A 14,463-nucleotide genomic window follows, 5' to 3' on the forward strand; every position below is an offset into this window, starting at 1 on the left:
TGATGGTGAGGCCCTGGCACAGCTGCCCAAAGAAGTTGTGGGTGCCCTATTCCCAGAGGAACTCAAGGTCAGGTTAGATGGGTCCAGAGCAGCTTGATCTGATGGGGGGCAACCAGCTCATGGCAGGGGGTTGGAACCAGGTGATCTTTAAAGTCTCTTCCAACCCAAGCCATTCTATGGTTCTCTGATTCTCTGATTCTATGACACTATGACACTATGATTCTATGGACGCAAGGCAAATATGCCTATAGTGAGATTGGCTGTTGAAAGACAGGTCATCTGAGCTGCTCAGTGACTACAGGTGGGATCTCGCTGCTCTGACTGCAGCTTCATGAACATTCCTTCCTACTGCAGCACCTGCTTGCATGGTCTTCTGTCCCATCCCTCAAACTGCACCTCTACGATTGCTCCATGGTGAAAAAAATAAGTAGGTTAAAGGCCTTTTCTTTTCTGTTTCTTTTCTTTTTGGCCAGGGAAAGAGGAAACAGTTTAAGGGCTGCTGCTTCCAGACCAGAAAGAACTTGAAGGAATTACAGCTTGAAAAGAGATAAAGGTGAGAGACCCACAGGAACAACATAGTGCAGACTTTATGAATATAGAAAGCTGTGGGTGTTAGCAGTGTGTTATCATGTAAATATACATTAAAAAGGGCATAATACTTGTAAATATACAAGTTAATAACACCCACAGATCTTTGCATTCATAAGTGAATGTAGCTTACAGTGCTGAGGGATGGAAAGGCTCTGGGCTCTTCGTTGTTTGGGAGTCACACAACTGAAGGATCACAGAACAGGGAAGGTGGCTGTATGCTTGTAGGACCAAGAACAGCAGCCATATATCCCTAGATTGACACCCCAATCCTGTGTAAACACCACTATGTCATGCAAGCAGCATTAGCAGCTGCACTTATCTTATGTACTAACTGCATTTTCCCATCTCCCAGGAAGCCTGGCGTTGCAGAAAAGCAAACCTGACCGCATATTTTCTGTGATTCAACTGAAATTCTCTTTTGCCTTTCCTTTTTTTGTCCCACTTGACCCAATGGTGGAAAGAAGATGCAAACATTCAGAACTCCATCATTAAGTCTCAGTCACTGAAAGTTTAATTGCTAACTTCATCCCATCTACAGCACCTGCATGAGCCCCCCAGCATGACAGCACCGAGTCAGGTCCCAGGTGGCAGAACCTGCCACATAGATTTGGTGTTGCTGGTAATGATGCACCTGGCAGTGAGAACTCAGCTGAGTTTTGGGAAGCGAAGCCAAGTGTGCTGGAAAGGTGCTCACAAATGACACCACTTGTAAACGTAAACCCAAGCAAGCAGGATGGTGAAGTCACCGAGATCTTTTGAGAATGAATACTCCCAAAACCCTACAGCGCTATTTTTAGAGCTTTATCCTAGATGAGAGCTGTGTGTTGGACTGGTTCTCATCACAGACATGTATTTACCCTTCCATAAGACAATTCTAGTTCTCTTTTTTTTTCTGTCAGTCTTCAGGCAACTAGGCAGAAGATCAAAAAGGCTACACCTTGTGAAATAAAAGAAATCTGACTCTTTATCTGATCTGTAAGGATGTCTGTCCTTGGTTCTAGGTGCCCTGGAAAATACTACAAATGCAAGGTGGGATTCTTAGAAACACTCCATACCAACTGTCAAACTGCATCCAAGGACATCTACTTGTGACTTTTTGCTTTCTGCTTGTGATACCATACGTCTCCTGCTTCAGAAGCTGATAGCCATCCAGCTCTTTCTCAGAACTCTGCTCATGCATCTTTCCCTTCCACAGCATTTCTTCTGGGGGAATTGAGTGTCTTTCAGTAGAATCCAGGGGAGTAAATTGATGTCTGGGCTATCCTGGTAATGCTCTTGTGAAGACGATCATTTCCAGAGGCCATCCATGGAACCAGCTGCCAAGAGTGAGGCCTTCATGATGGGCTGGTAGGCTCATCGGGAGCCCAGTCCCATTGACACCTCCTGTCCTGCCAATGCCGCACTGTGCTCCAGGATGGGACCGCTCGCCTGGCACTCAGCTGGTCAACACACAGCTCTCTGCAAATGTGGCCTTCCCTTGTACAGCTGCCTTGCCATGCCCTGTGAAAAATGGCAGTTAGTGGTAGAGACCCCCCTGGCTTCCTCATCCTCCATCTTCAGCCCTCCCCACCTTGTCATCCCCTGCCTTCTCAGCCACATCCCTCTGGCAGTGGTTTGATGTTCTTCCTTCTATTTGGCAAGCAGATTTAAGCAGATTTTCAGAGTCACAGAATTGAAGATTCATTGGGTTGGAAGGGACCTCTGGAAATCATCGGGTCCAACCCCCTGCTAAAGCAAGTTCCCTGCAGTCGGTTACCTAGGAAAGTGTCTGTTGTGGAGTCTCCAGAGAAGGAGACACAGTACTCCAGATGTGGCCTCACCAGGGAAGAGTAGAGGGGAGGACCTCCTGAGAGGTTTCCACGAAGGCCAGAAACCTATGCCACCAGCAGGCACCAAGGAACTTCTCAGCAGGATGCCAATGGGGACAACAGGATGTCCCTGGCAGAGGCCTATCTGCTGAGCAGAGGGGAGGGAGTAACAAGACTGACAAACATGGCTATGAGGGCACTGACAGGGGCAACAGCACCTCTAGTGACAAAAATCAGGCCAAAAAACAAACTCTTAGAAGAATGGTGAAGGTAGAGAACATAGTAAATCCCACTTGGTAAGAAAGAAGAATTCAGCAAGGACACATCCCTCTCCCCATCCTTCAGTTTTCACAAAGCATCCTACATGCTGGCTCTCCATCACCTAGAATCAGAGAGTCACAGAGCCACAGAATATCCTCAAGCTGGGAGGAACCCACAAAGACCAATGAGTCCAACTCCCAGCTCCACACAGGACCATCAAAAATCAGACCATAGGACTAAGCGTGCTGTCCAAACATTCCTTGAACTTTGGCAGCTTGGAGCCATGACCACTGACCTGGAGAGCCTGTTCCATGCTCACCACCCCGTGGTGAAGAACCTTTTCTAACACCCAGCCTGACCAGCTTGGCCATCCCCTGACACAACTCCATGCTGTTCCCTCTGGTCCTTTCCCCAAAACAATGGGCTCAACATCAGGCAGAGAATGGTGCTTATCCAGTGGAGATGGAAAAAGGGTTGGGCTCTCCCACACACAATCCCCTCTTTAATTGATTGACCCTTATTTGATTGATCCTCTTGACATGGAGGAGAAAACAACGCAGAATGAAAATTATGAATCAGCTGTGTGTGTGTGAATGCCAAAAGGGTGGGTTATGGTGATTCACCACTACAACCTATTCCTCAGCTCTTCCGTAATCAATCTTTTTGTCTTTTGCATCTTGACAATGAGTCATTCTTCAGCATGCCCTTGTAGTGCTGCCATGCTGTCTGCCAGTCTCCTGCTGCTGTTCAGTTGTGGTGCCAACAGAGCTTAAGAGATGCTGCACCTGATTGCCACAGGAAGACTTCAAGACATGGAACAAATTGCTCCAGTGATAATGCAGGTAAATAACACTCCAAGATGTGAGGGGCACAGACTTGAGAAGTATTTTGTGCAACTCTAAAAATGCCCCTGAGCACAGCAGAAGGGACGCCATCCAGTAACACTGCATCCCAATGAGCCTTGTGGTCCATGGGCATCCTGATGCAACTGCTGCTGCTGAATCCTGCCAGCTGCAGCTTTCAGCGGCGTCCTTGTGTTCTGGCTACACTCCGGACTCTGCTCCAATGCTGCCATGCAGGTTAGTGTTTTGGGCAGTGCCTTTTGTTGCCTCGGTCTGTTCTACAAAGTGCTGCCACTTGCTCCTTTCGTTCATTCTTCAGCAAGGCTGCTCAGCATTGGCAGCAGCACCAAGTAGATCTGAGACTGACAGCAGCCCTTCTTGTCACATTACTCAACATAATAGCATGCTTGGTATAGATTTATCCAGACTGCCACTAATTCAAGGCTTTCCATGAGCTAATTCAAGTCTTAGGATTTGGTGCTCCTGCCATGGCATGGGAAGAGACAGCGGTGTTCTAGGCCAAAGCTCACACAGCTCACATATCCCTCCCTGCTGGCCTGGCTTCCAAGGACACCCATACAAGCCAGGAGGGATCATGAATGTTCAGACATGATTTACCTGCAGTCTACTGTCCGATTCTGCCAGCCTCAGAGCCAGCCCTGAGTCAACCTGGCCTTAAAAACAGCCCAACTCCACCTGCCCCTCTGTGTGGTTGTTCCCATAATGAAGGGAACATCTATGATCTTCAGACTGCAATTTGCTTCTATCTTTCTTTGTAATTTGTTTCATTTCCATCATCCTGTCATGTAGAGAAGTGACAAACCTACTGAAGAGCTGTTTGTGTAACTCTTACCTTTACACCCAGGCTGAGATCAGAAAACTAAACGTGACATCATCTGCTCTACAAGTGCCATGCACAGGCAAAAATAAATGTTTACTACACTCTTCCTCTGGCCAACGTGGCAAAGCCAACCTAGCAGAGCCAGAGTAATCTGAATTACTTTCTGGCATATATTTTCTGCAGAATCATTTATTTCTTTGTCAGTGAAGATGGAAACATAAACACCAGAAATGAGAGGGGACACCCATTTCCCAGTGCTCTGACAGGTTTATAGAAGTAGCTACAGGAAAAATGCTATTTTATTCTACTTGCAAACTGGCAAAACCAACTTGTTATTAGAATGTCTTTGCACCAGTGATGGTCACCATCACATTTCACTAAGGCACTCTGGCTTTTTGTCATTCCTGCTACAGTCATTCCTTATGTTAAGTATTTCCTCTAAATTCTCATCCTTCATGGAGGGACTTCTCCCTACAGCCTAACAACTCCTGTTCAGCATATCTGGCTGCCATCCTTTTTTTTTCACCAGTTCTTTTCCACCCTGCTATGGTCAGTATTATCCTTTCTGGTACCATAACGTGGACTTTACTGTAGTCCATGTAGGATAGATCTATTGCAGTTACCTAATGTATCATTTTTCTAGTAAGTTGGCATGTTATTTCTATAGTTTTCATCTTTACTACAGGGATTCACTAAATCCCTGTAGTACTTTTTCATTTCCATTTATCCGCATGACTTTAATTAGTCTTTTAGTAACACTTTTCTTTCTAAAGCCTATATAGTTCTGTCATCAGGCTGACTCAAGCTTTCCAGATGGCTTTTCATTCAAATGCACACGAGGATTGCAATTCTCCAGCCAGAGTGTACCAAACTGCATTTGGTAGCCTGCCTTCTTCTCACTGGAACTGCAATTTCATGTGGCAGCTCTTTAATATTGCCAGTTCCCTTTGGTTTATACACAGCAAACCCTCTGGATTTTGCTTCCACAGTGCATTGTCCTTTCCACATACATAGAGACATACATTAAACACATTGTCTTTGCCCATAGTTTTTATGCCCATGTCCTCATGAGAAATTCAAGATACTTACTTCAATTTGGAGTCAAAATGATGCTATCTTTTATCTTTACTACTTTTCATTGCAAATCAGAACAACTTCATTTGCCTCGTTCTCTTTTTATTTATAGAGTAAAATCATCTGCCGTTGGTTTCAATTCTACTTACAAGGTTGAAACCAGTTTGATTTTGGCAATTGTCCAGGCACCAGTTTCCTTGATGATCCATGCTGTCTTCCATGTTTTGCAAACTTACTGCTAATACCTAATACCATATATTCCATCTAGTCTGGCATCACACTTGACGGGTAAGTGATTTGCTCGGGACACCTGTTTAAACTGGCTGTCAAAAATCAGGCCAGAACAGTTTATGTGGCAATGCAGCATGCTTTGCTGCTCTCTGAAAGCACGAGACAGAAGAGCAGTTATAGTTATCAGTGCCAAGTTGTATAGAACTCCTTTTTCCTGTGCAGGTTAAGTCCTAATTTTTTTTTATATCTTCTTGTTCTTCCTATCAGCATGTCACTCACTACCTCCATTATTTCTTTCTCTCTGTCATGTCATTATTATCTGATTTTCTTCAGTTCTTCCTCTCTTACTTCTTGGAGTCTTTCTCCTCCTTGCCTTTACTATTCACAGGTACATGTCAAATATATGGACCTGGATAAGAAGGATAGATGCAACATCATCACATAGAAAAAACTATCCTGTGTGGTTGGGTATGAGTCACAACTGTAGAAATAGATTTAGAAATGGACCACAGACACAAGGCAATGAAGATGAAAATCACACTGTTGGTCCAATCCTGTCCTTGTCTCCAACTGTCTGTAGATATAAAATATCCTTAGGTCTTCTCTTCCATTATCTTAATCAGATAGTGTTAGTAGCTTAAGAGTTTTTGCCTGCATAAGCATAGTACATCAACAGTACATTGCCATTTCGATTGTTTTCCATCTTTCTAAGATCACATCTCAGACTGTCTTAGTAGTGGCCGTCAGTTCTTCCCAAATGATGTCTTCTCTTTTATTATTTTTTAATTAGTTATATTACTGGTTATGATGTTGATGCATTCAATACAAGAAAGTGAAATTAACGTTTCACAATATCAATCATTTTCTGGGCTTAAACATTTGACTGTGGAAACACAGCAGTGTATAGTAATTCCTACCAGGAAAAAAACACCATCAAAATTCAGCAGTTCTTGTTCTGTTGGAATAAGAGAGCAAGAACGTGAATGGGATCCTCATAAAATTATGGTAAATAATTGTTTTTCATTACAGACAGTTAGCTATAGCATCATGTCTATAAACTATGAGAACACTGCAGGTCCAACCAAGACAAAAGTTAGTATAAGCATCAGTTCTTCTGACCTTCAGTCAACTTCTGCGCTCCTATAATACATCGGCTTATTGAGACAGGTTCCACCCCGCTAAGGCAACAATAATGCCTCAAGATATTGAGGGAAGATTGAAGCAAAGGCTTTTATCTGCCATTAAGGCATTTTTGTTGGGGGATGGTGGGCACTTGACAGGCGAGTGGGAGACAGTTCTAGGAAAAAAGGTGTGGATGAATGATGGTGCCAAGTCAGCAACAAGACACAAAGCCAAGGGAGTGGTTGAAGGGAACAGGTGAGTGTGAGGAAACAGGATCAGGCAAGAGTGTGTGCCAGTGTTGATCCCATTGACATGGATTGATAGTTGCCTTAGAATTTGGTATTTGGCTGACAGCTTAAATTCTGCCTTGAAAAAAAATCAGTTCCAAAAACATCTGGTTTCATATTTTTCCAAACATAACTTGGATATGTTGATGAAATCAATGGCTCCCAGTACCTAGAATACATTAAGAGATCTTACAAAACTGCAGGTGCTCAGTTTTGGTGGTCTGTCCTTATTAACTTACCTGTGGCCCTTGGCAATCCTGGGCCAGCTTTTCACATATGTTTTACTGCTGAGTGGCGCAAGTGGGCAATTCAAAAGCACCAACTTCACTTCAGCATGCTGTTAGAAAACAACACTACTCACCAGTCTGTTTCTTTAGCTCCCTAAATAACTAAGAAATGGCCTCAGGGCTTCATTTTAGGCACGCATAATTGGGAAAAAAATAAAAAGACGGGTTTTCTTCAGATTTATTTTTCTTACAAATGAGAAGTTTTCTGAGTTTAAAGTAATATCCCAACAGTATCTACTCAGAAGCTTCCGAGAAGCCTCATTTCCAAACAATAAAACTAAAGTGAACATTCTCGCTTAGCTGCTCCTAGATATAAGTACTCAGAATGGTTATGTTTTCCTGGAAAGAGGCTGTTTTACTTTAAATGTCAAAATCTACCTTGATCCAGATAAACTCCTCTCCTAGCACATCCTTGAGACTGACCCACATTCACTTCCAAGTAGCACGGATCTTATTGTATTAATGAGGACAAGACTGTGCCATCAGCAAACACTTCCACCAGAATGGACATGTTCCTGTGGGACAAGAGAGAACAGGACAAGGGAGAATGGGAAAAGCCAGTGAATAGCTGAGTAATTAATGCAAACTTTGACTATGTGATCTCTTTGGGGTGACTTCAGGGGAGAATGTGGGTTTGTATATTTCAACAAAACACCCCATCAGTTTCATCAGATTTAATGGTAGAACACTAAACTCCAGAAAGCTAAAGCTTCTCAATAAACAACTAATGTATATAGATGGTTTTGGCAATACTGTACCTAGTGGGTCAGTGGAAAGGAGAAAAGGCGAATGAGCTCCCTGTTTGGTGTCAAAGTCAGGGAACAACAAATCAGCAGTTCTGTACTACCTTAACAGCATATGAGTGAAATCCATTTACTGGTTTTATATTAAGAGCTGTAGCAGGATTGCATCTGAGCTTTTCTACAGCACATCTCTAAGGATTTTCCAGATTGATCTGCAAAGGGCTTACAGGAAATCTTCAGTAGAATTGCACTTGAACCAAACATCGTATCTCCTTTACCTATCTGCCCCATTTTTCCCATTTCCCAATGTGGACGTACATACTGCTGTGGTTCCCAGAGAGGCTAAAAGGCATAGCCTGTGGAGATGCGATGGATCTAAAAGCAGTTATAATCTATGCATCTTCCCTCTGTAATCACAAACCCCGAAGCAACATAATGCCCACAAAAGTGCTTTATTTGCATTGCTATATGAATACAACCTATGGCAGTTATTCAATTCCTGTAATCTGCCAGAAACATCAACACCTTGAAGGCAAGCTCAGATAGGAAATGGGTCATTGACTCACCCTTCTGGCTTGATAATAATAATACTTAGCACTTCTTTAATTCTTTACACACATTAAACAATAAATCAATCCTCACTACGTGACTGTAAAACAGACAGACATCCCAGTTCTACGGATGGAGAATCTGAAGAAAAGGAGTTCAGTGTTTTGCCCAGCTTAGTTGCCAATGGTTCAACAATTAGCGTTCCTGCTCCCCGATCCCATGTGAATTTGGGGGTCTAGAGAAGTCTCCAAAACATGAGTTATTTAGAGCTGATGTTCACACTGGGAGAAAGTCTTTTCCAAAACCATAGTTAGCACTGACATAGCATTTATGATTTCAATAAATGATGTACACTCTAAATAATGTCACCTGGCATCAAGTACTCACTCTCTTTATTTTATACAAGAGGGAAGTGGGGGCAGAACACTTAAATTAGTTGCACCATATCCTCAGGGGACTCAGTATCTAAACCAAAAGAACTTGTGGCCTCTTCCTTCCTTCTGGTGACTGAACTCTGAAAGAAACCACCACCCACTCCAAAATCCTCTTCGAAAAATCTCATCTTCTGAAGCATTTCATTGAACTTGTTTCACAGTGGTTTACATAAGGAATGACCTTGTTAGTTAGTTAACCTTAGCTAGTGGCCAATATGCCACACAGAAGATTCCTCTAGATGGGAGACTGTGTGTTTGTGTAGTTTATATATTGAGCTCTCATTTAGAGTGTCTCCAGTGAGACATCAGCACCACTGTTATAAAGCACCAGGAGGCCACTAGTTCTGGCTGTTCCATACCCTGGGGCTCAGCTGCCCCAGCCTTCTGTGGTTGGTGCTTGTGTGAGGTTTTCTTGGGCAAAGCAGCCAGCTCAAGGCTCTCTGTTCTGGGTTTGGAGGAGATGCTGCCTATTTCCCTTTGGGATAACCTCACCCAGTGAAGGACCCCCACGGCTACTAGTGGCAATTGTTTTGTACCACCCGAAAATGCAGCATCTTTCCCACAGAGAAGCAGCAGTCTCATGGACCCTAGCTCTCCTGGGGTTTCTTTTGTCTTGACTCTGCTAAGTGATCCTGCTCTGGGCTTCTGGCAAGCCAGGCACTCTTGTTCCCAGCTTAGTTGTGCAAAACATCAGTAGATGACTACAGAAAGAAGGTCTTCTGCTTGAAGCAACAGGTTTTGTTGCTTTTTTTTTTCAGCAAGAAGGTAAAACAGACATTGATACTCACAACAACTGCTCACAAGTGAGAAATAAGTGTTCAGAGAGCAGCTTCTAACACTTGTTCCTCTGAGATGAAGCTATCCTTGATTTGAATTCCCAGACATAGGTTGGACTCCTCAATGTATGTATCTCTAAAATCTATAACATAATTCTGCACAAATGAATTTTTATAATTCAGCTAGTTCTCCAGCCCTTACACCACATGATTGAGTCTGTTTCAAAAAAGAGTTATACAGCTTAACTTGTGTTTTCTTCTATAGTGACAACTTCCATTTCCTAATTTTTGAGAATTCTTACATATATCCTCCATCTGGCTGCCTTCTGATCGCTCCTCCTTGCCTTGCTGCAGCTGCTTCCTGTGCACTTGATAGGTTTTCTACCAGCTCGTTGAACTGGGGATAATTGTGCTTGGTGGCTTCATGTCAAAGCTTGTATTTCACAGCAATGTGCTTAAACAGCAGATAGTACTGTGTAAAAATAGATTTGATATACAAGATCATCTGGTTAAGTGCATAGCTTTTAAAACCAAAGATGGAAGTCTCTTTATCTGCCCTGTTTGAAGGATGCCCTCATCTTGTATCTCTAACATGGGTCTCGGTCTTTGTTTTTGAGTAGGAACTTTCCCCAGCACTTCCATTCATTGATCTTTCAGGGATAGGATAAAATATCTGATGCTTTCCATATCCTCACATGACTTTCACATATGTTTTTCTACCAAAAGTCTTTCACAGTGATGTAAGAAATCTCCATCCTATTGCCTTAAAATAAAAGCTTTGAGAATCTCTGCTTACGTTAGCAACAAAACTACAGCATATGTAGTCTTTCTCTGTAGCCCTTCGGTCCCACATGTCAAAACACTGTCCTCAATCCACAGTCTCTCATCTAGGTGTGGTGGTGCCCTCCACTTAGGAAATTACAGTTGATTTGGTAGAGGCTTGTGTGGCAAGGCTCAGGAGGAGACTTTGCCCGTGACACTTTTGTCGCATTGGTTTTAGGGGTTCCTGTGCCCTAATCCAGTATAAGGGTACCACACGTGTGCCAGGAGCAGCAGGGGCTGTCAGGGAAGGGCCTGTAGCCAGGCCCATCTCATGACCTCAGCCAGGAGCAGGGCAGCCGTGGGCATTAGGCACCTCCCTGGGAACAGGGACAGTGTGGCAGTAGCTCTGCCAACCACATAAATCATGACCTCCAGTCAAAATTAATGGGTGTTATCTTGGTGCTCTATTCAATGCCCCATTGCTCATGAGCTCTGTTTTCATGTGTCATCCAGCACCTCTTGCATTAGTCCTCTGTCAGATGAGAATCACTGATTGACCTCCACCTGTTATAAAGAAAACTGCAGTCCAGTGCTGCAGAAGCAGTAGTTGCCAGAAATGTGGTTGTTTGTTACCTGCTTTGCTTCTTCTGGCACCTATTGCTTGACTATATACAACCAAATGCAGGTTAAATTTTCTCTGTAGAGATGTTCTTTAGATTTCCTATTTTTCCACCTGGGTTCCTTCCTTCCAGGAATAACTCATAGCCAAGAATTTTGCAGAATTTACATTTGGGGCCAAATTCAGGCTAAAAAGCAGAGAAGAACCTGCTCACACTTCCACCTGCCTCTCCTCAAACGTGGCATTGCCATAACTTTTTCCATGGAACTGTCACTATCCAGCCACTGTACCATGGCTGTTTTCAACCCAGACCTGAGCCTCCTTGGGTCAATCCATTTCTATCATGAACATGCTGGTCCAGGAGCATTGTGACTCAGCGTTCAAGGCACCTGTGGGAAAGAATTCTCCTTTCTCCCAGCCTGACATTCACTGCTTCTTTTGAAAATGAGATTTCTAATAGTCTAGAAAAGGCTTAATCTTCCTCCAGACTGGAGGTGGTCCTATCACACCCCAGAGCGGAGAACTGCCTACCACCCTGTGAGATGAAGGAGCAGAAATGACTGAATTATGGCTTTAGTCTCATGGAGAAACTTGTAGGGAGCCGTGGAGGGGTGGGACACACACCTCCTCAGAGTGCTCAGCACCCTCCCTTATCAACACACAGCTGGGGCAGATCCTACCCATGGCAGCTTACTGATACAGCTCTCCCCACAGAAATGCAGCTTTTCTGCCCAGGATGGTAGAGAGGGCTCAGTGTAGCTCTTCAGTCCTGTACTTTGAGCAGGAGGCCACCCAAGATAACCACAATATCTACAAGCCTAAGGTTGCAAGAGAGGTAACGAGCGAATCCTGCACATGAAGAGGTAAAAGGGAGGGGAGAAAAGGGATGGAGAGATATGACAGTACAAATGACACATGGATTCACCATGTTGCATCATAAACGAAGTTCTTTTTCTACCTGTTCTGTTACAAAGTATAAGACTGCTTTGTTTTGCCGAAGAGGGAATCTCCACTGCCGTTTCAATATGCTGCAGTGAACTTTATTAATGTGCAATTAATTATGGTGATTAATCATCAGGCAGTGTTATCAGATGAACATCATGACATACATGAGCATATGCTAACCCCTAGCTCATGCTTTGGCAGGCTGAGGAAATGACTCCTATGTGGATGAGCCAAGATCTCAGGCTGGGTGGCCTCCATCTCTGGGTGACCTTGATCTTTGTGCAGGCTGCCCGCAATTTGTTCAAACAGCCTGAGCATCTCAGCAGTCTTAAAAACGATGTCATCTCACAGCGCTTCTTTCCAAAGAAAACCACATTATGGAAAAAAAGTGCTGTTACACCCAGCATCACTAAGAGCACACTGTTGCTGCAAATCTCATACACACATATTTGGAAGGAAACGTTGAAATATGAGGCCGTGTCTGACTACTGACACTGCATGACATGCAGTGATGTGTAAGGCTGAATGACCTCATGCAGGTAAGTCAGCCTGAACACTGAACAGAGGACATTAACATAGAGAACCATCCAACAAGTCTGGCTACCTTAGGCAAGCTCTGCTCATTTTTCTGGCTGCAGGGCACTCGCTCCTTCGAACGGAAGCATTACTCCTCTTTGCTGGATCGAGGTGATACACAGGCAATTCAGCAGCCCTTTGGTACCAAGATCTGCAGAAGGGAGATGTCATCTGTGCACTGGTATACTAAGCAGTCACAGAATAGCATGGAATCATAGAATGGCTTGAATTGGAAAGGACCTCAAAGATCACCTATTTTCAACCCCCCAGTTACCTTAACCTTTACCTCGTTTCCCTGACTAGGTAAGATCAGTGGAATCAAATTGGCCAAGAAGGCCAATGGTATACTGATGTGCATCAAAAAAAATTGTGGCCAGCAGGTTGAGGGAGGTGATCCTCCCCCTTACTCTTCCTTGGTGAGGCCATATTTAGACTACTGTGTCTGGTTCTGGGCTCCCCAGTTTGAGACAGGGATCCCCTAGAAGGAATCCAGTGGAGGGCCAAAAAGATGATGAAGAGCCTGGAGCATCTCCTGTAGGAGGAAAGGCTGAGTCTGTTCAGCCTGGGGAAAAGAAGACTGAGAGGGGATCTGATAAATGTTTGTAAATATCTAAAGGGAGGTGGGAGGCAAATGGATGTGGCCAGGCTCTTCTTGGTGGTGTGCAGCAATAGAACAAGGAGCAGTGGCCTCAAACTTGAACATAGGAAGTTCCATATTAATACGTGGAAGAAATTCTTTATGGTAAGGGTGATGAAGCACTGGAACAGGCTGCCCAGAGAGGTTGTGGAATCTCCTTCTATGGAGATTTCAAGACCTATCTGGATGCCTGCCTGTGTGACCTATTGTAAGGAACCTGCTTTAGCAGGGAGGTTGGACTCAATGATCTCTTCAAGTCCGTTCCAATCCCTGTGATTCTGTGATTCTGTGAAAATGCCAAGAGAGGCTTCTTCTGCCTTCATGTGAAGAATAAACTTGCATTCCAAAGGAAGTCCACGTGTGCCAGATCAGGATCTTTTCCCTTCCTGGCAAAAAAGAGATGCCAGGGAAGAGTATAAGAGGACAAACTTGTAATACTGCTGCTCCAGGATGTTCTTCCTCTGCCTCCATGGATATTCTGGAGCAGAGGTTGTGGTTTTGTACTTAATAACTATCAATGGATATTTCTTCTGTGAATTTGAGCTGATGTAAACACACAGTACCTACCGCCCTGGCGGCACTGGGTCCCACACCTCCACCTCCTCCCTGCGAGCACAACCATCTCCGTTCCTTTGCACTGACCTTGTCATCTGGAAACTTCCATTGGCGTTCCATGATTCTCTTTCTGGCAAACACAGCAATCTCCTCCATGCTTTCTTCCTGCCACTCATGATTCTGTGGACTTGTACCACATTCTCCTTCCGTTTTTTCTCTACCTGGTCTATTCAGCCATCTCCTGGCTGGCAGGAGCCTTTCCCTACTTCTGATCAGCCCACTGGCCCTTTTCATACTTCTCCAGTCCTGCTATCCATGTGTGAACTTTAGAAAAGCCTTCCAGGTGAAGAATCCAGCCTGGCTGTGGAGAACTGTCAGCACAACAGCCAGCAAGAGTGCATCCAGAGCCAGAGGAGCAGGCAGACCTGTCACGCTAAGTGACAGTCACACAACTGACTCCTGACCCTTTCCCCTGCCTACCCAGGCTTACATTTCACTCTTCAGAAGAACAGTGCCGCAGCCT

At 44.2% G+C, this 14,463-nt stretch overlaps 1 long non-coding RNA gene across 1 annotated transcript; it reads left to right on the top strand.

Moving 5' to 3' along the window:
• Window positions 1–225: 225 nt before the first annotated feature.
• On the top strand, window positions 226–3,556 carry LOC121110478. The gene is made up of 3 exons (XR_005858985.1): window positions 226–301; window positions 474–553; window positions 1,593–3,556. It is a non-coding gene; the product is annotated as an uncharacterized LOC121110478 (long non-coding RNA).
• The last annotated feature ends 10,907 nt before the right edge of the window (window positions 3,557–14,463 follow it).

This window comes from Gallus gallus, chromosome 3 (assembly GCF_016699485.2).
Source record: "Gallus gallus isolate bGalGal1 chromosome 3, bGalGal1.mat.broiler.GRCg7b, whole genome shotgun sequence".
NCBI lineage: Eukaryota > Metazoa > Chordata > Aves > Galliformes > Phasianidae > Gallus > Gallus gallus.